Source organism: Cupressus sempervirens, chromosome 3, assembly GCF_028749045.1.
Source record: "Cupressus sempervirens isolate cs-2001-9-10 chromosome 3, ASM2874904v1, whole genome shotgun sequence".
Lineage (NCBI taxonomy): Eukaryota > Viridiplantae > Streptophyta > Pinopsida > Cupressales > Cupressaceae > Cupressus > Cupressus sempervirens.
In genome coordinates, this window is record NC_143120.1 from 583,847,628 (window position 1) to 583,867,787 (window position 20,160).

Sequence of the window (20,160 nt, forward strand, 5' to 3'; positions counted from 1 at the left end):
ATATCCCTAGGGGTCCTAGCAACCCTAGGGACATATTAGAATCGTTCTTATAGGTCAAACCTATGACCCACTTCGACCAATTACATGATGACATATGTCCCTAGGACCTCTACGAACATATTAGAATCGTTCTTATGGGTCAAAAGAAGTTATAGGGTAACCTATGACCCCCTTTGAACCATTAAATGATGACATATGTCCCTAGGGGTCGTAGGACCCCTACGGATATATTAGAATCATTCTTATGGGTCAAAGGGCCTATGACCCCCTTCGACCCATTAAATGATGACATATATCCCTTGGGGTCTTAGGACCCTTAGGGACATATTAGAATCATTCATATGGGTCCAAGGGGGTCATAGGTTGACCTATGACCCCCTTTGACCCATTACATGACGACCTATGTCCCGAGGTGTCATAGGATCCCTAAGGACATATTAGAATCATTCTTATGGGTTAAAAAGGGTCATAGGTTGACCTATGACACCGTTCGACCCATTACATGATGACATATGTCCCGAAGGGTCCTAGGATCCCTAAGGACATGTTAGAATCGTTCATATGCGTCAAAGGGGGTCATAGGTTGACCAATGACCCCATTTGACCCATTAAATGATGAGATATGTCCCTACGGGTCCTAGGACCCCTAGGGACATATGTTATCATGTAATGGGTCAAAGGAGGTCATAGGGTGACCTATCACCCCGTTCGACTCATTACCTGACAACATATGTCCATAGGGGTCCTAGGACCCCTAAGGACATATTAGAATGCTTCATATGGGTCAAAGGGGGTCATAGGTTGACTTATGACACCCTTCGAACCATTAAATGACAACATATCTCCCTAGGGGTCCTAGGACCCCTAGGGTCATATTAGAATCGTTCTTATGGCTCAAAGGGGGTCATAGGTCAACCTATGACCCCCTTCGACATATTACATGATCACATATGTCCCTAGAGGTCCTAACACCCCTAGAAACATATTAGATTTGTTCATATGGGTCAAAGGGGGTCATAGGTTCACCTATGACCACATTTGACCCATTGTATGATGGCATATGTCCCCAGGGGTCTTAGGACCCCTAAGGACATATTAGAATCGTTCTTATGGGTCATAGGGGGTCATAGGTCGATCTATGACCCCCTTCGACCAATTACATGATGACATATGTCCTTAGGGGTCCTAAGTCCCCAAGGGACATCTTAGAATCGTTCATGAACCATTACATGACAACATATGTCTCTAGGGGTCCTAAAATCATTTTTGACATATGTCATCATGTAATGGGTCGAAGGGGGTCATAGGTCAACCTATGACCGCCTTGGACCCATAAGAAGCATTCTAATATGTCCCTAGGGGTCCTAGGACCCCTAGATACATATGTCATCATGTAATGGATCAAAGTGGGTCATAAGTCAACCTATGACCCCCTTAGACCCATAAGAATGATTCTAATATGTCCCTAGGGTTCCGAAGAGCCCTAGGGACATATATCATGATGTAATGGGTCACTGCGGGTCATAGGTCAACCTATGACCACCTTTGACCTAGAAGAACGATTATAATATTTTCTTAGGAGTCCTAGGACCCCTAGGGACATATGTCATCATTTAATGCATCAAAGGGGGTCATAGGTCAACCTATGACCGCTTTTGATCAATAAGAATGATTCTCAAATGTCCCTAGGGGTCCTAGGAACATATGTCATCATCTAATGGGTCAAAGGGGGTCATAGGTCAACCTATGACCCCCTTTGACCCATATGAACAATTCTAATATGTCCCTAGGGGTCCTAGGACCCCTAGGGACATATGTCGTCATTTAATGGGTCAAAGAGGATCATAGGCCAACCTATGACCCCCTTCGACCCATATGAACGATTCTAATATGTTCTTAGGGGTTCTAGGACGCATAAGGACATATGTCGTCATGTAATGTGTTGAAGGGGGTAATAGATCAACCTATGACCCCCTTTGACCCATTACAGGACGACATATGTCCCTAGGACGACATATGTCCCTAGGGGTCCTAGGGACATATGTCGTCATGTAATGGGTCAAAGGTGGTCATAGGTTGACCTATGACCCCCTTTGACCCATATGAACAATTTTAATATGTCCCTAGGGGTCCTAGGATCCCTAGGGACATGTCGTCATTTAATGGGTCAAAGGGGGTCATAGGTCAACCTATGATGCCCTTTGACCCATATGAAAAATTCTAATGCATTCCTCGGGGTCCTAGGACCCCCAAGGACATATGTCATCATTTAATCAGTTGAAGGGGGTCATAGGTCAAACTATGATCCCCTTTGTCCCATATGAACAATTCTAATATGTCCCTAGGTGTCCTATGACCCCTAGGGACATATGTCATTATGTAATGGGTCGAAGGGGGTCATAGGTTGACCTATGACACCCTTTGACCCATAAGAATGATTCTAATATGTCCCTAGTGGTCTTAGGACCCCTAGGGACATGTCTTCATGTAATTGGTCGAAGGTTGTCATAGGTCAACCTATGACACCCTTTGACCCATAAGAATGATTCTAATATATCCCTAGGGGTCCTATGACCCCTAGGGACATATGTCATCATGTAAAGGGTCAAAAGGACTCATAGGTCAACCTATGACCCCCTTTGACCTATAAGAACAATTCTAATATGTCCATAGGGGTTTTAGGACCCCTTTGAACATATGTCATCATGTAATGGGTCAAAAGGGGTCATAGGTCAACATATGACCACATTTCACCCATAAGAAGCATTCTAATATGTCCCTAGGGATCTTAGGACCCCTAGGGACATATGTCATCATGTAATGGGTCAAAGGGGGTCATAGGTCAACCTATGGCCCCGTTAGACCCATAAGAACTATTTTAATGTGTCCCTAGGGTTTTGAGGACTCCCAAAGACATATGTCATCATGTAATGGGTCGAAGCGGGTCATAGGTCAACCTATGACCACCTTTGACCCATAAGAATGATTCTAATATTTTTCCTAGGACCCCTAGGGACATATGTCGTCATGTAATGCATCGAAGGGAGTCATAGGTCAACCTATGACACCGTTTGACCCATAAGAACGATTCTCATATGTCCCTAGGGGTCCTAGGGACATATGTTGTCATCTAATGGATCAAAGGGGGTCACAGTTCAACCTATGACCCCCTTTGACCCATATGAACAATTCTAATATGTCCCTAGGGGTCCTAGGACCCCTAGGGACATATGTCATCATTTAATGGGTTGAAGGGGATCATAGGTCAACCTATGACCCACTTCGACCCATATGAACGATTCTAATATGTCCCTAGGGGTACTAGGACCCCTAAGGACATATGTCATCATCTATTGTGTCGAAGGGGGTCATAGGTCAACCTATGACCCCATTTTACCCATAAGAATGATTCTCATATGTCCCTAGGAGTCCTAAGGACATATGTCATCATGTAATGGATCAAAGGGGGTCATAGGTCAACCTATGAGCCCCTTTGACACATATGAACAATTCTAATATGTCCGTAGGGGTCCTAGGGACATATGTCATCGTTTAATGGGTGAAAAGAGATCATAGGTCAACCTATGACCCCCTTTGACCCATATGAAGAATTCTAATATGTCTCCAGGAGTCCTAAGATCCCTGAGGACATATGTCATCATTTAATGGGTCGAAGGGGGTCATAGGTCAACCTATGACCCCCTTTGACCCATATGAACAATTTTAATGTCCCTAGGTGTCCTATGACCCTTAGGGACATATGTCATCATGTAATGGGTCGAAGGGGGTCATAGGTTGACCTATTACTCCCTTTGACCCATAAGAATGATTCAAATATGTCCCTAGGGGTCCTAGGACCCCTAAGGACATATGTTGTCATGTAATGGGTCGAATGTTGTCATAGGTCATCCTATGACCCCCTTTGACCCATAAGAATGATTCAAATATGTCCCTAGGGGTCCTAGGACCCCTAAGGACATATGTTGTCATGTAATGGGTCGAATGTTGTCATAGGTCATCCTATGACCCCCTTTGACCCATAAGAACGATTCTAGGGGTCCTAGGACCCCTAGGGACATATGTTGTCATGTAAAGGGTCAAAGAGGCCCTTTGACCCATAAGAACGATTCTAATGTGTCCCTAGGGGTCCTAGGACCCCTTTGGACATATGTCGTCACGTAATTGGTCAAAGGGGGTCATAGGTCAACCTATGACCCCCTTTGACCCATAAGAAGCATTCGAATATGTCCCTATGGGTTCGAGGACCCCTAGGAACATATGTCATCGTGTAATGGGTCAAAGGGGGTCATAGTTCAACCGATGACCCCCTTATACACATAGTAATGATTCTAATATGTCCCTAGGGTTCTGAGGACCACTAGGGACACATGCCATCATGTAATGGGTCAAATCAGGTCATAGGTCAACCTATGTCCACTTTTGACCCATAAAAATGATTCTAATATTTCTCTAGGGGTTCTAGGAACCCTAGGGACATATATCGTCATATAATGCATTGAAGGGGGTCATAGTTCAACCTATTACACCGTTTGATCCATAAGAAGGATTCTCATATGTCCCTAGGGGTATGTCGCCATGTAATTGGTCAAAGGGGGTCATAAGTCAACCTATGACCCCCTTTGACCCCATGTGAACAATTCTAATATGTCCCTAGGGGTCTTAGGACCCATAGGGACATATGTCATCATTTAATGGGTCGAATGAGATAATAGGTCAACTTATGACCCCCTTCGACCCATATGAATGATTCTAATATGTCCCTAGGGGTCCTAGGAACCCTCGGGACATATGTCGTAATGTAATGTGTCAAAAAGAGTCATAAGTTAACCTATGATCCCATTTGACCCATAAGAATGATTCTCATATGTCCCTAGGGGTCCTAGGGACATATGTCATCATATAATGGGTCAAAGGGGGTCATAGGTCAACCTATGACCCCCTTTGACCCATATGAACACTTCTAATATGCCCCTTAGGGACTTATGTCGTCATTTAATGGGTCGAAGGGGGTCATAGGTCAACCTATGATCCCCTTTGACGCATATGAAGAATTCTGATATGTCTCTAGGGGTCTTAGGACCCCTAAGGACATATGTCATCATTTAATGAGTCGAAGGGGGTCATAAGTCAACCTATTACCCCCTTTCACCAATAAGAAGCATTTTAATCTATCCTTACGGGTCCTAGGACCCATAGGGACATATGTCATCATGTAATGGGTCAAAGGTGGTCATAGGTCAACCTATGACCCCCTTAGACCCATAAGAATGATTATAATATGTCCCTAGGGTTTTGAGGACCTCGAAGGACATATGTCATCATGTAATGGGTCGAAGCAGGTCATAGGTCAACCTATGATGACCTTTGACCCATAAGAATGATTCTAATATTTTCGAGACATATGTCATCATGTAATGCATCGAAGGGGGTCATAAGTCAACCTATGACACTATTTGACCCATAAGAACGATTCTTATATGTCCCTAGGGGTCCTAGGGACATATGTCACCATGTAATGAGTCAAAAGAGGGTCATAGGTCAAGCTATGATCCCCTTTGACCCATATGAACAATTCTAATATGTCCCTAGGGGTCTTTGGACCCCTAGGAAAATATGTCATCATTTAATGGGTGAAAGGGGATCATAGGTCAACCTATGACCCCCTTTCGATCCATATGAACGATTCTAATATGTCCTTAGGGGTCCTAGGACCCTTAGGGACATATGTCATCATGTAATGTGTCGAAGGGGGGTCATAGGTTGACCTATGACCCTATTTGACTCATAAGAATGATTCTCATACATATGTCATCATGTAATGGGTCAAAGGGGGTCATAGGTCAACCTATGACCCCCTTTGACCCATATGAACAATTTTAATATGTCCCTAAGGGTCCTAGGACCCCTAGGGACATATGTCATCATTTAATGGGTCGAAGGGGGTCATAGGTCAACCTATGACCCCCTTGGACCGATATGAAGAAATCTAATATGTTGTTAGGGGTCCTAGGACCCCTAGGGACATATGTCATCATTTAATGAGTTAATTCTAATATGTCGCTCGGTGTCCTATGACCCCTACGGACAGATGTCATAATGTAATAGGTCGAAGGGGGTCATAGGTTGACCTGTGACTCCCTTTGACCCATAAGAATGATTCTAAGATGTCCTTAGGGGTCCTAGGACCCCTAGGGACATATGTCATCATGTAATGGGTCGAAGGTTGTCATAGGTCACCCTATGACCCCCTTTGACCCATAAGAATGATTCTAATATGTCCCTAGATGTACTAGGACCCTTAAGGACATATGTCGTTATGTAAAGGTTCAAAGGAGGTCATAGGTCAACCTATGACCCCCTTTGAACCATAAGAACGATTATAATATGTCCTTAGGGGTCCTAGGACCCCTTTAGACATATGTCGTCAAGTAATGGGTCAAAGGGGGTCATAGGTCAAATGACCCCCTTTGACCCATAAGAAGCATTCAAATATGTCCCTAGGGGTTCTAGGACCCCTAGGAACATATGTCATCATGTAATGGGTCAAAGGAGGTCATAGGTCAACCTATGACCCCCTTAGACACATAAGAACAATTCTAATATGTCCCTAGGGTTCTGAGGACCACTAGGGACATATGTCATCATGTAATGGGTCGAAGCAAGTCATAGGTCAACCTATGATGACCTTTGACCCATAAGAATGATTCTAATATTTCCCTACCCCTAGGGACATACGTCATCATGTAATGCATCAAAGGGAGTCATAGGTCAACCTATGACACCGTTTGACCCATAAGAATGATTCTCATATGGCCCTAGGGGTCCTAGGGACATATGTTGTCATGTAATGGGTCAAAGGGGGTCATAGGTCAGCCTATGACCCCCTTTGACCCATGTGAACAATTCTAATGTGTCCCTAGGGGTCTTAGGATGCCTAGGGACATATGTCATCATTTAATGGGTCGAAGGGGGTCATAGGTCAACCTATTACCCCTTTTGACCCATATGAAGAATTCTAATATGTCTCCAGGGGTTCTAAGACCCCTAGGGACATATGTCATCATTTAATGGGTCGAAGGGGGTCATAGGTCAACCTATGACCCCCTTTGACCCATATGCAAAATTCTAATATGTCCCTAGGTGTTCTATGATCCCTAGGGACATATGTCATCATGTAATGGGTCGAAGGGGGTCATAGGTTGACCAATGACTCCCTTTGACCCATAAGAATGATTCTAATATGTCCCTAGGGGTCCTAGGACCCCTAGGGACATATGTCGTCATGTAATGGGTTGATGGTTGTCATAGGTCACCCTATGACCCCCTTTGACCCATAAGAATGATTCTATTATGTCCCTAGGGGTCCTAGGACCCCTAGGGACATATGTTGTCATGTAAAGAGTCAAAGGGGGTCATAGGTCAACCAATGACCCCCTTTGACCCATAAGAACGATTCTAAAATGTCCCTAAGTGTCCTAGGACCCTTTTGGACATATGTCGTCATGTAATGGGTAGAAGGGGGTCATAGGTCAACCTATGACCCCCTTTGACCCATAAGAAGCATTTGAATATGTCCCTAGGGGTTCTAAGACCCCTAGGGATATATGTTATCATGTAATGGGTCAAAGGTAGACACATAAGAACGATTCTAATATGTCCTTAGGGTTTTGAGGACCACTAGGGACATATGTCATCTTTTAATGGGTCGAAGCGGATCATAGGTCAACCTATTACCACCTTTGACCCATAAGAACATTTCTAATATTTTCCTAGGGGTCCTAGGACCACTAGGGAGATATGTCGTCATGCAATGTGTTGAAGGGGGTCATAGGTCAACCTATGACCCCTTTGACCCATAAAAATGATTCTCATATGTCCCTAGGGGTCCTAGGGACATATGTTGTTATGTAATGGGTCAAAGGGGGTCATAGGTCAACTTATTATCCCCTTTGACCCATATGAACAATTCTAATATGTGCCTAAGGGTCCTAGGACCCCTAGGGACATATGTCATCATTTAATGGGTTAAAGGGGATCATAGGTCAACCTATGACCCCCTTCGATTTGTCATCATGTAATGTGTCGAAGGGGGTCATAGGTCAACTTATGACGCCCTTTGTCCCATAAGAACAATTCTCATATGTCCCTAGGGGTCCTAGGGACATATGTCGTCATGTAATTGGTCAAAGAGACCTATGACCCCCTTTGACCCATATGAAGAATTCTAATATGTCCCTAGGGGTCCTAGGACCCCTAGGGACATATGTTGTCATTTAATGGGTCGAAGGGGGTCATAGGTCAACCTATGACTCCTTTTCACCCATATGAACAATTCTAATGTCCCTACGGGTCCTAGGACCCTTAAGGACATATGTCGTCATTTAATAGGTCGAAGGGGGTCATAAGTCACCCTTGACCTATGACCCCCTTTGACGCATATGAACGATTCTAATATGTCCCTAGGGGTCCTAGGACCCCTAGGGACATATGTCTTCATGTAATGGGTCGAAGGGGGTCATAGGTCAACCTATGACTCCCTTTGACGCATATGAACGATTCTAATATGTCTCTAGGGGTCCTAGGACCCCTAGGGACATATGTTGTCATGTAATGTGTCTAAGGGGGTCATAGGTCAACCTATGACCCCCTTCTACTCATAAGAATGATTCTAATATGTCCCTAGGGGTGTTAGGACCCCTAGGGACATATGTTGTCATGTAATGGGTCGAAGGGGGTCATAGGTCAACCTATGACGCCCTTTGACCCATATGAACGATTCTAATATGTCCCTAGGGGTCCTAGGACCCCTAGGGACATATGTCATCATTTAATGAGTCGAAGGGGGTCATAGGTCAACCAACCTATGACCCCCTTTGACCCATAAGAACAATTCTAATATGTCCCTAAGGGTCCTAGACAATACTTTTTCTATTAGCATAAGAAAAAAAAAAAAAATTGTTAAAATTTTCTATTAGTTAAGGTGGTCAGAGACAGTACTTTTTTTTTTTTGGAAAAAGTTTTGGTAGAAAATTCATATTTAATTATTTATTTGGAGTAAAAATACCAAAAAATATGGGTCACATCCGTGCATGAGTCTACTTGTCATATCTATAATTATATTAAAAAAATATTATTATTTGATTTTGATTAAGGTGGTTAGCCATACACCTAATTTTTATTTTTGTCCTAAAATTTTCGTAGTACTGCATTAAAATTCAAACTTTTGACCAATCAATTATTTTTTCCCCTTGATAAGGCTTAGTAGTTTAGAAACTACATTCAATTTCGTACAGATTATTTTCTTACAACTTTTTGATATAAAGTCCATAACCACTTTAAAATTATGTGTCAAGTTTACATAACCCTGATTTGCTGATTTTTCACTACCACTTAAAGCCATAGTTTGGTACACCATGATCCTGCACATACCCAAGTAGTATTAGATTTGATTATTTTATAGATATATTGTTAAAGATATTAAATTTAAGTACATTTATCTAATGTAAGGCTTTTAAATATAACCTATATAGTCTAAACTAAGCCTGTACATCTTTGGAATTTAGTAGTGTTTAAGTTATAAATCTATATATTTCGACATGCTTAAGCTATGTTCTAAATCTTATAATAAATAACTTTGGATGGTGATCACGCCTAGATAAAGTGGTGAAATTTAAATTTAGCTATGAAAATAGTAATTTGATAGGCAATGAAATGTTTATTTTTTGGTGGTGGTACCATTGTACTCGAATTTTTACCATGTAATTTCTAGAAAATTACACGAGGTTGAAGTTTCCCAATCGTCTTGCATTCTTGAAATTAGCAGTGAACCCTTGTAGTGCAAACACAACCGATTGAGAGATCACCAATTATAGTGGCTATGAATAAGGGTAGTTGGGAGTGACATTGGTCATTTTTTTATTGTAAGCAATATTAAGATTGAGCCAAAAAGCTACCAAAGAGTGAGTTGGCATTCTCCCTTCATATTGGAATGCAATTTTGGCTAGTATTGAAAAGATCTATGAAATTCTTCAAAAGGACATCTTATATTTAAGTCAACCATGTTTGAAACATTTTCAATTGTATTTGTGGTACACATTTACTTTATATTTACAACAATTATTGAACCAACTAAACTTAACCAACGTAGTTGCATATTGTCACATGTTGTCTCAAATAATTTCTTGGATGAACTTGAGTTTGTGTCCTTGATTTAGAACAATGAAAATCCACACATTTTATATTTTAAATGAAAACACAACCCTCATGCAAGCACATTATAGGGGGTGTAAATGCATGTATACTTATGGCACTTAGGATCATGATTTTTACCCTTGGCATAAAGCTTTGAAGACTTTGGATCATTGGGCTTGGCGTTATGGCTATATATATTTCTACTCTTATAAAATAACATTGCTCTTCTTTTCTAGCACATTATTGAGCTTGTCATTGAACTCCAACCAAAAAATTATACAGATAGGCACATTGCAAGAATAACAAGAAAACATGGTACTACGGACTAGAAAAGTATGAGTTCAAGTATAGCATAGAGATTCCTTAGACAATTGAAGCTACCACAAGCATGTACATGAGTATAAGTGCTTGGTGGCTGCGAGCAAGGTATGCGTTTGAAGAAGATTGAATGCATTTTCGAGTGAGACGTTGAATACCATTCTCGGGGAGTAGGACTGGACAACGACTTCAGACGGATGGATAATTGTTGTTCCTAAAAATGGGGTGATGGAGATGCCTGGTTCAAGAAATGGCATAAAACACATTAGAGAGAGCGTGGCGACACTTTGAACAGGGGCAGAAGAGGTATTCAGTTATCCCACATGCAGCAGCGACTTATATAAATGGCGTTTATGGGTCCACGCTGGAAGAGTTGAATGTGCCGAGCTCAGTAACGCGAGCCTGTTACCCGAGTGGGGGCGCACAAGGTTGACGAACAGGAGAGTTGTTTGGAGATCTGAGGAGGGGAGATATGTTGCGGCATATAATGCGGCACGCCCTGCTCCAAGTAGAGAGTTGCCGCAAGGCCCTCCTGCGAAGGCGGGAGGCAATGTCTTGTTGGACTGAAGTGGAGGGGACCGCGTGAGGCTGGTTTCACAGAGCAACGAAAACCTCCCTCTCTCTGCAGTGGAAGGATTACGAGCCGCTTGCCCCTCTCCCCACCCATCCTCCGCTCCCGCTCTTCTTAGGACCTCAACCTTTTCATCACCTCTCTACAAATTCTGCATCGCACATAATCCAATATAGAATATTTATGCATTTAGTTTTCATAAATAGACCACCTATAGGAGGTAGAGTGAGGATTTTAATGTTGTTGCAAGAGGAAACAAAAGTGATCTAGATTTATATAATTTATTTTAAAGTGATTTAGATCTCTAAATGTTTTCTTTGTGAATATGCCAAAGCTTTCTAAAAAAATATATGTAGTTTGAAATAGTTTTATGTCATCACTAAAAATTCCAATCATCCACGTGACTAGTATTATGTATAAATACATTTTTCACAATCCTTACAGCTTATTTGATCATATAGGGTAAGGTCAAAATTTCACTTTCTTATTGGGAGTTTGGAGTGTCTAGGTATTTATGTATGCTTGTAATCTAAAGATAACTCTATAGAACGTTTTGAATAAAAGAAAATAGTTAAGGTGCTATCCATCAAAATGCATTGCTACAAGGAAAATTTTAGAACTCTACCTTGGTGCAAAATACTCATTTTTTGTTTAAAAAGTTAAAGTTTTAATAACTTGGATTCTATTCTAAGATCTCAAGGATGTCATGACATTCATCATCCGAAGCAAAAATTTGTTAATCTAAAACTACTTTTTCAATACCAAACTCAACAAATCAAACCAAGAGAAAACTCATAACTTGAAAAGTTAAAAATTATAAAGAGGATCAATTTGTTTATTTAAAGGTGGGTTGTTGCATGAGGCGCAACATGTTCGATTCTTCGTTGAAAATGTTACAACATTCTACAAATAGTTACTTACTTTGAGGTAAAAAGAAAATTTAGATGTGCAAGAATTATAATGTCTATATCTAAGGTCTATCTATTAATGAGAATCTCTACGATGATGCATCTATAATAACATTAAATCTTGCTATGAAAATTGTTTACACGAGATAAAATTCTACATATGATAAATTTTGATGAAGAGAAATTGTCTACTTGTTATTTTTTTGGCCACCTTCATAGTTGATTTGAGACAAAACTAATTTTTAGTTTTATAGGTCTATTACTCATAACTAGATGGCCAAATATAGAGGGTTAATAAAATTTTGAAAGATATGCTTAGAGCACATGTCATGGATCATACCATTATACAAGACAAGATTGTGTATACGATTATAATTTATAATAACTCATAGCATCCATAAATATAAAAAAATGATATGTGAAGTATTCTACAATAGAAAAGAATAAGCTTCACTTGGTTGGGGATGACTTGAAATGAATTAGTCGATGGTCTCAAATTACTTCAAAAATGTGATAAGTTACTTAGAATTATACAAAAAGGATTAAAATAAACATTAAATAAGCATGACATATATTTATATATGAATTGATCTTCCATTTCATGAGGCACAATCTATTTTATGGCCCGCACCACTGAAACTTCTCTATAGTAAGATTTTAAGAAGAATCAAAATTGAATCTATGGTTTATTTCTATGTTCAAGGTCAATAAGCTAATCATGGATATTACATATCATTTAGTAGTTCTATCTTATTTGCATAGTGCATTTCATAGTGTTATCATACATAGATATGTTGCTAGCATTTCTCATGTATAAAACAAGTAAGATAAAGAATGAAAAAAAGTGACATTGAACTAATTCAACTTCTTAAGTCGTGTACCATTAATTTTTATAGCCTAACAATGATTGAACTGATCTTCAAGTGGAACTAGATGATTGCATGCAATACCACTTGAGAAGACACATAAATTACCAAGGGAAACTTTAATAATATATTTGATTGATTCTCTCATACAATCAAAATTGTAATTATTTTTATTGGTACTTTTGTTAGTACTTGGTACTAGGGATGGTAGTATTTTTAAAAGGAGTAAGATAGAATGAGATTCTATAATAAACTTATTAAACTTGCTAATCAATTATGATGGAATTTGATTCACAGTTAAATGTTTATTCATTCACTAGTTTGCAATAATCCTTGAGTAGGGAACTATCTTATTGGTTGCTAATAGATTTGGGTTTGATAAAATTCTTGGTTGTTTTCCCTTAAAGAATATCTATCAATCAACAATTAAGTGAACTATCTAGTTCACGAGAAGGTCAGTATATTGAGAGGGGGGTAGGGAATCAATACACTCTAGGTAATTTCAACCTTTTTTACTTTTATCTAACTCCACACCAGTCTATAATGGTCAGAATTACGTAAAATCAATGAACAAAACCATATAAACACATAACAATGAATTCTTTCGACTATTCCTTGATGTGACAATAGTTATCACAACTCAGTGCACATATAACTGTATTTCTACTTGCTTAATGATGCGTTAGTCATGTTTATCCTACTACATGTTTCTCTAGCTGACTTGATTGATTCTCCTTTCATTACTATCGATCATTCTAGCTTCCTTGCATACTTCTCATCCTTCTTCACATTCTTACTTCACTTAGTATGACTCCATCTAAGTGGTTATCCTTTGTCACTTTCTCCAATGAGCTTGTCATTTATCTTTGTCCAATCCCCTTGTGAACTTGGAGTTGCACAATGTGAGCATAATGTGCTTCACCAGTCATAACTTCATACCTTTCATCATTCATTTTGTGCCTTGAATTCAATGACACATAGTCATAACTGAGTGCACTAGTCATACCATCGATCTGTCCTTAGGATTTTTAGTCAGTTATGCAAACATGTGATAGTTCCTCAATAGATTTTAAAAGACACATCTCCCTTATATGAAATTCAATGATTTTGTATGTTTAACTTACCAATCCAATGGGTATTCTTTTAACCTAAAGTAGGAATTGCGTTAAACAAATATTCATTACCATGGAATAGTTATGAAAAATGAAAAATAATTCTATCAAAGCTTCTATATGTGCATGAAATTAATTTTCACCATCACTATTCTTAGGCAAAGATGAAGACATAATGTTTGTTGCAATATTATATAAAAATTTACTCCATTGACAACAATATTAATTTTATAGGATGTGCATAGCATTACATAGAATACCACAACTTATCAAGTAAAAAAAGTCACACTTCAAAAGATCCATTCACCTAATAACATTAATCAATCACCATTCAACAAAGAAAAAAATTAATCTTATGAATTGGACAATAGTTGCAAGGTGGTGGAATTACATGAAATAAAGAAAGTAGTTAATGGACATGACAATTGAAAGATATTAATAGATATTTACGTGATTGGAATATCATGAAACCTCAAAAATCAAGAATTAGACCTTTATTTCATTGATGATGCCAAGAAGACAAAGGACCATTTACTTGTCAATTTGATTTTTAGAAAACAAATTCAATTAACATTTGTATTGGAAGGACAAGAACATGTACAATCATTGAAATAACTTGCGTGTTACCCATGGGTTGGTATTGTCATAGATGCGTAATTTGTAGACACTTGGAACAAATATTAATGAAAATGAAAACTGTCATAAAATAATTGATTGTGATCTTATATACAACTTAGAACTTACGATTCTCTATAAGGAAATCTATAATTGTAAAAATAAAATACTAGAGAATTTAATGCTGAAAAGATCCCTTGTAAAAATTCAAATACACATGAAAAACTTGACCTAAACTCAAATGAGAAACCTGGAGATTTGATTGGATTTCATTTAGTATAGGATTCAAGAAGGAAATAATAACTATGGGTTTGCCAAAAAATAATAACTTCTAGAATAAATATCTTCATCTAGTGATACAACTAGATCTAATTGATGAGCATGAGTACCAACTCGATATGATACACAACTTGTATCTCACCATCTAGAAAATTCAAAAAAATTATGCCAACTACAAAAGTGATTATTTTAAAATAGAGACTGAATAAGAAACAATAAGAAGTTGAGAGAGTTGATGGTTGAAATGGACATATAAATCTTGAATTTCAGGAAGAGGTATTGGGGCTTCTCAAGATGACCCATGCATGCTATATGGTTAAGACATCTACTTCAAAGATCACAAGGTGAGTTAGGTAGTATATAGGGCTTCTCGAGACTTTGAGCCTACATAGTAACTTATTTTTACCCTTACACCATAAAGTTGGACCTTTTCCTATTAAAAAGGGAAATTTTGGTGTGTTAGAAGTTTTGTATTGTAGTATTAATAATTCAGTTGCAAGTTAGTTTTAGTTATGAATAAATGTGTTGGTCTAAATCTCGTTTTCTTCCCTTAATTTTGTATAAAATTAATAGAAAATAGGACCAAACTAGAAATATATGATAGTACATCTAGTGCCTCTCCCATTTGACTTCTGTAAGTCATCCTAATGGATGCAACCTTGTTGATCTTTTGTTGTGATGGGATCTTGATTGTGACCTTGAGTGGTCTACACCATCGAGGTGTTTGGATTTATGTTTCTGTATCAGTTGCTTTGATTATGCATTTGATTGATCTATGAGATTCTGATGTGATTTTTGGTTCACTGAGGTTTGTGCCAGTGGTTACCAAGATCGATGTGGTATCATGAGGTTGTTCCGTGATTACCTTGAGATGTGTGCATAGATTGCATTGTGTGCTTTTTACCATGCTACACTGGACTAGGTTCCTGTAGCAGTGATTAGTCATGTTTATGACTGTGTTTTCTTATGTGTTTTAAGTGCCTTTTGTTGATTCTTTAAACAATCATTATTTAATGCTTAAGTAATTAGAAATGGATTGTTCATGTTGGATTCTTTGGTTCTATGCTGCAGACATTTACCTTGTTATATTTTGATCTATGAGATATCTGTTACTTATGTGATATTTTACATTTGAGATGACTCGAGGGTCAGGTGTTATACTTTGATTTCAGTATCATAGATTTTAGGCTACTATGCTGTTTAGTTGATCATATTGCATGACGATGCCATTTTGAGATGACAGTGTGTTTTATGATGATATCTGGTTATCTAGTATTTGGACATACCTCTGATTATGTTATGTGATGGATTTAATGCTATGGTTATTTACTTCATTCCTATGTTGTATGCGTTATGTGAACATGAGTGATGTAAATAGATTATTTTAATATAAATTAACAAATGGTTAAATTAGGTGATTTAATGCATTTATTGCTTCAGCTATGTTATTACATGCAATTGCACTTGATTGTGTTGTTTAGTATGCAGGGTTTATATCCCTGATAGTGGCACATGGAGTTAGTGATTCAGCCTTTCATATTTTACCAATGTCGTCTTGGTATGGTCGATGTATCCTTAATTAAATGTTTAATTTAAACCTTTCGGTGATTATTAAATCCGAACTCATTTGCATTATGTGATTTGACAAGTGAGCGTGTCTGTGCATTTAGAGTTTCGCATTGTCACAAAAGTTGTTAAGGAGATTTCTGTGTTTTGGGTTTTCGGGCTTTTTAATTATTTTATTTTAATTTCTAGCAGCTTTACCATAGATGAATTCCTATTTATAGGAATAGCCTATTTTCGTTTGGGTTGATTCGGGGTTTAACTAAGTTGGCTGGTTATTTGCCCTAATTGATTATTCACTCGAAAAGTGAATAAATATTCAAAAAGGAATTTAATTCCTCACTTCTCACTTTTGAATTAGAAAGTTGGAGAGTAAAACCCAAAATCCTCTTCATGAGGATTTATTGTTTTGTTCGTTGTGGCAACTACGGGCGTGGGATCGTCGCAAGGTTGGGCTCATTGGACCCAGCTTGGGGAAACCTTGGATTGCCGCAATTTTTAGCTACTTCTGCGAGATATTTATTTTATGGTTTAGATTCTCGTTTTGCCCTTTTGGCTGTGAGGTAGGACTTTCCTGTTTTATTGTTTCTGCTCAGTTTCTGCTTCTGTTTTTGGTAGCCGTTTGTTTGGAGGCTGAGAACTAGTGTTCCTCTCCATTTCTGTATGTTAGTTCTACCCGGTTGGGTGGGTACAAACATTTCTCTATTTTTCGGGATGAGGGTTTGGAGTTTTACACCGTTATGCTGGCCGTTTCTGCATACGGTGTTCGAACTTGATTATTTTTGGATTTTTGAGGTTTTTGTACCCAAAGGCCAAATGGGTTTTAATTTTGAAAATTTTCCAAAATTTGGGATTTTTACCTCGTTTTGTGTGCCGCCCTATTTTCTCAAGTTTTCTTGGCACAATGTGGGTCGTGGACCTTGATGATCCATTTGGATATCAGTTAGACCACTATTGCACTTTTATGTTGCATTGGGATGCGTGTTGCATCCATACTCTCGATGTTGTGTTCGGTTGACTGATTTTATACCTAGTGTTATTGTTTCTTTTAGACCTTTGCTTTTGTTTCATGAGCGCTAGGATTCGTGTAGAATCCATACCCTTAGATTGAGGCCGGTTGAGTGAGTCATGATGTTTGGTCTTGTTGCATCATTGAGATTTGTGTAGAATCCATACTCTCGGATTGAGGGCGATTGAGTGATTTTATGATGTATGGTTTTATTGGCTTTGGGATTCGTGTAGAATCCATCCTCTTGAGTTGCTTTCAGTTGGGTGTTTTATTTTGCATTGTGTTCTCATTCTGTCCTTATGTTGTGATCTTCGTGAAGGTGGTGCACCATACACGAGTACGTGCACGTACATTTATCGGGTGACTTGTGAGGCCCAATCTTCTGTGGTACTTTTGAAAGTTATGATCATTAGGGTTAGGATGGAAGTATGCATGCCCACGGGCACTTGTCGTAGGATGAGCATGGGTAGGGTAGGGTAGCATATGGAGGGGGCTTCTATCTCGCAGCTTGGTGACCTCAGTCCCATAGGGTTGGCAGGGAAGTTTTAAATAGGTGATAATTAAAGAAAATGTGTGACTGGTAATAAAACTTAAGATAATCATGCATGCTTGGTTCTTTTAAGGTTTTTGTCAAGACTACCTTAGGAAAATTTGAAAATGTTGTTGCAATCAGCACAAATGAATGCAAAAATTGCTGAGAATCCCTTAAACCAAGTAAAAAATGAAGTATATAAACATGTATCAATGCCCCTAGTTCATCCAAGGCCAATGGGTCTTCAAATAACACACAAAACCAAGAATAAATTCATGAAAATGGAGATTTCCTTTATCAAATCTGTGATAGTCCATACAATCACTTTTCTCTATCCATACCAATGACTTCCCTACATTATAAAATACTCCATATAAATTTACTAACCACCTTTGGTTAGTATAGGTATGATTAAGTGCCTAAAACATAAAGAAAACCATTTTCCCTCCTAAATCCAACTAATCATTGTAATTCAAAAATTTGAATTTACAACATTACAAATTTTGGATTTTTAAAGCATTTAAACTAATCTAACCTTTCCAAATGACTTATTAAGCATTCCTAAATACTAACATATCCCATTATGATCCATTTTATATCCTAATAACCATTTAGTCTCTTTTTAAGCCTTGAGGACCTAGGATTTACATATTTTGCACTTTTATGCCATAATAGGCTTTTAAACTTCCCAGTTGATTCCACCATGATATAATTGGTTTGTTTTCATGCTTGGAGTCTTTTGGTTGTCCTTATTTCCCTAAAGTTCCTGTGCACTAGTCTAGCTGTTGTTTCTAATGTAAAGTCTCTTTCTAAAGCTACTCCTCATTCTCTTTCTAAAGTCACTCCTTCACTACTGTGCCTTAAATTTTGACTATAAAACTTTTGACTAACCACCTCTACCTTATTTAAAATTAACTTCACAGAGTGTTGTAACTCTAGCATAGGTGTTTGATCATTGATAGCTTTCATTTTAGCATTCAAGTTTTTAAGATTGGTCAACACCCTCACTTGCAAACCTCTCATGTCAAGCACTTTTGTATTGTTTCAACACCATGTTCTTGCTTCTAAACTAACATTTTTTCTGATACATTTTCTTGTAAAACATTAATTATGTTGAATAGTTATAAACTCTTAGAAATACACATTATATATATACATATATACATACATATATATACATATATATATATACATATATATATATATGTATATATATATATGTATATATACATATGTATATATACATATATATATATGTATATATACATATATCTATATACATATATACATACATATATACATATAGATATATACATATATATATATATATAGATATATGTATATATATATATGTATATATCTATATGTATATATGTATGTATATATGTATATATATATGTATATACATATAGATATATACATATATATATATATATATGTATATATGTATATATATATGTATATATGTATATATGTATGTGTATATATATATATATATATATATATATGTATATGTATATGTATATGTATATGTATATGTATATGTATATGTATATAGAGATCTTGTGGATTGTGGATAATGGATTATAAACAAAATAGAAAAGAAAACATGACATTAATTAGTCCCCATTTATTTTGATTGATTGTGGAGAGCTACACATAAAAGAGGGTGGAAAGCTCTAAACAAGGGTGGAGAGCTCTCAATGTTGGCGGAGATTAGTAGAGAGCTAAGATTTTGTTGTCATTCTCTTGTGATCTCCATGCCCTTGCTCTTTTATTTTATTCAAGGGGAGAAGAGGTACCTCTGTAAATGTTCTTTTCTTTTCCTTCTAAACATGTATCTCTTGTTCATATATAATAGCCTTGGTCAGATTCAAGGATAATTGATTATGATGATTATATGCATATGCGCATGTATGTATGTAAATCAGTTCACTATGTGAACTTCTTTACATGCATACATACACACTTGCATAGTAATTGTGCTAAATTAAATTAATCATTCATGTCTTGAATTCACACAAGAAATTTTCCTTGCATTCAATCAAATTTATTCATACCAAATTAAGTATGTAGAAATTTGTACTTACAGATTATATTATCTCTTGGTGATTGAGTAAAGATTTCATGCATAATATCATCTAGGTAATGATCGCATTCACATTGTCATAATAG

The 20,160-nt window shown here is 37.7% G+C and overlaps 1 non-coding gene across 1 annotated transcript; it reads left to right on the plus strand.

Moving 5' to 3' along the window:
* Positions 1 to 10,911: 10,911 nt before the first annotated feature.
* On the plus strand, positions 10,912 to 11,232 carry LOC149567774 (signal recognition particle RNA). The gene has a single exon (XR_016363263.1).
* Positions 11,233 to 20,160: the final 8,928 nt, after the last annotated feature.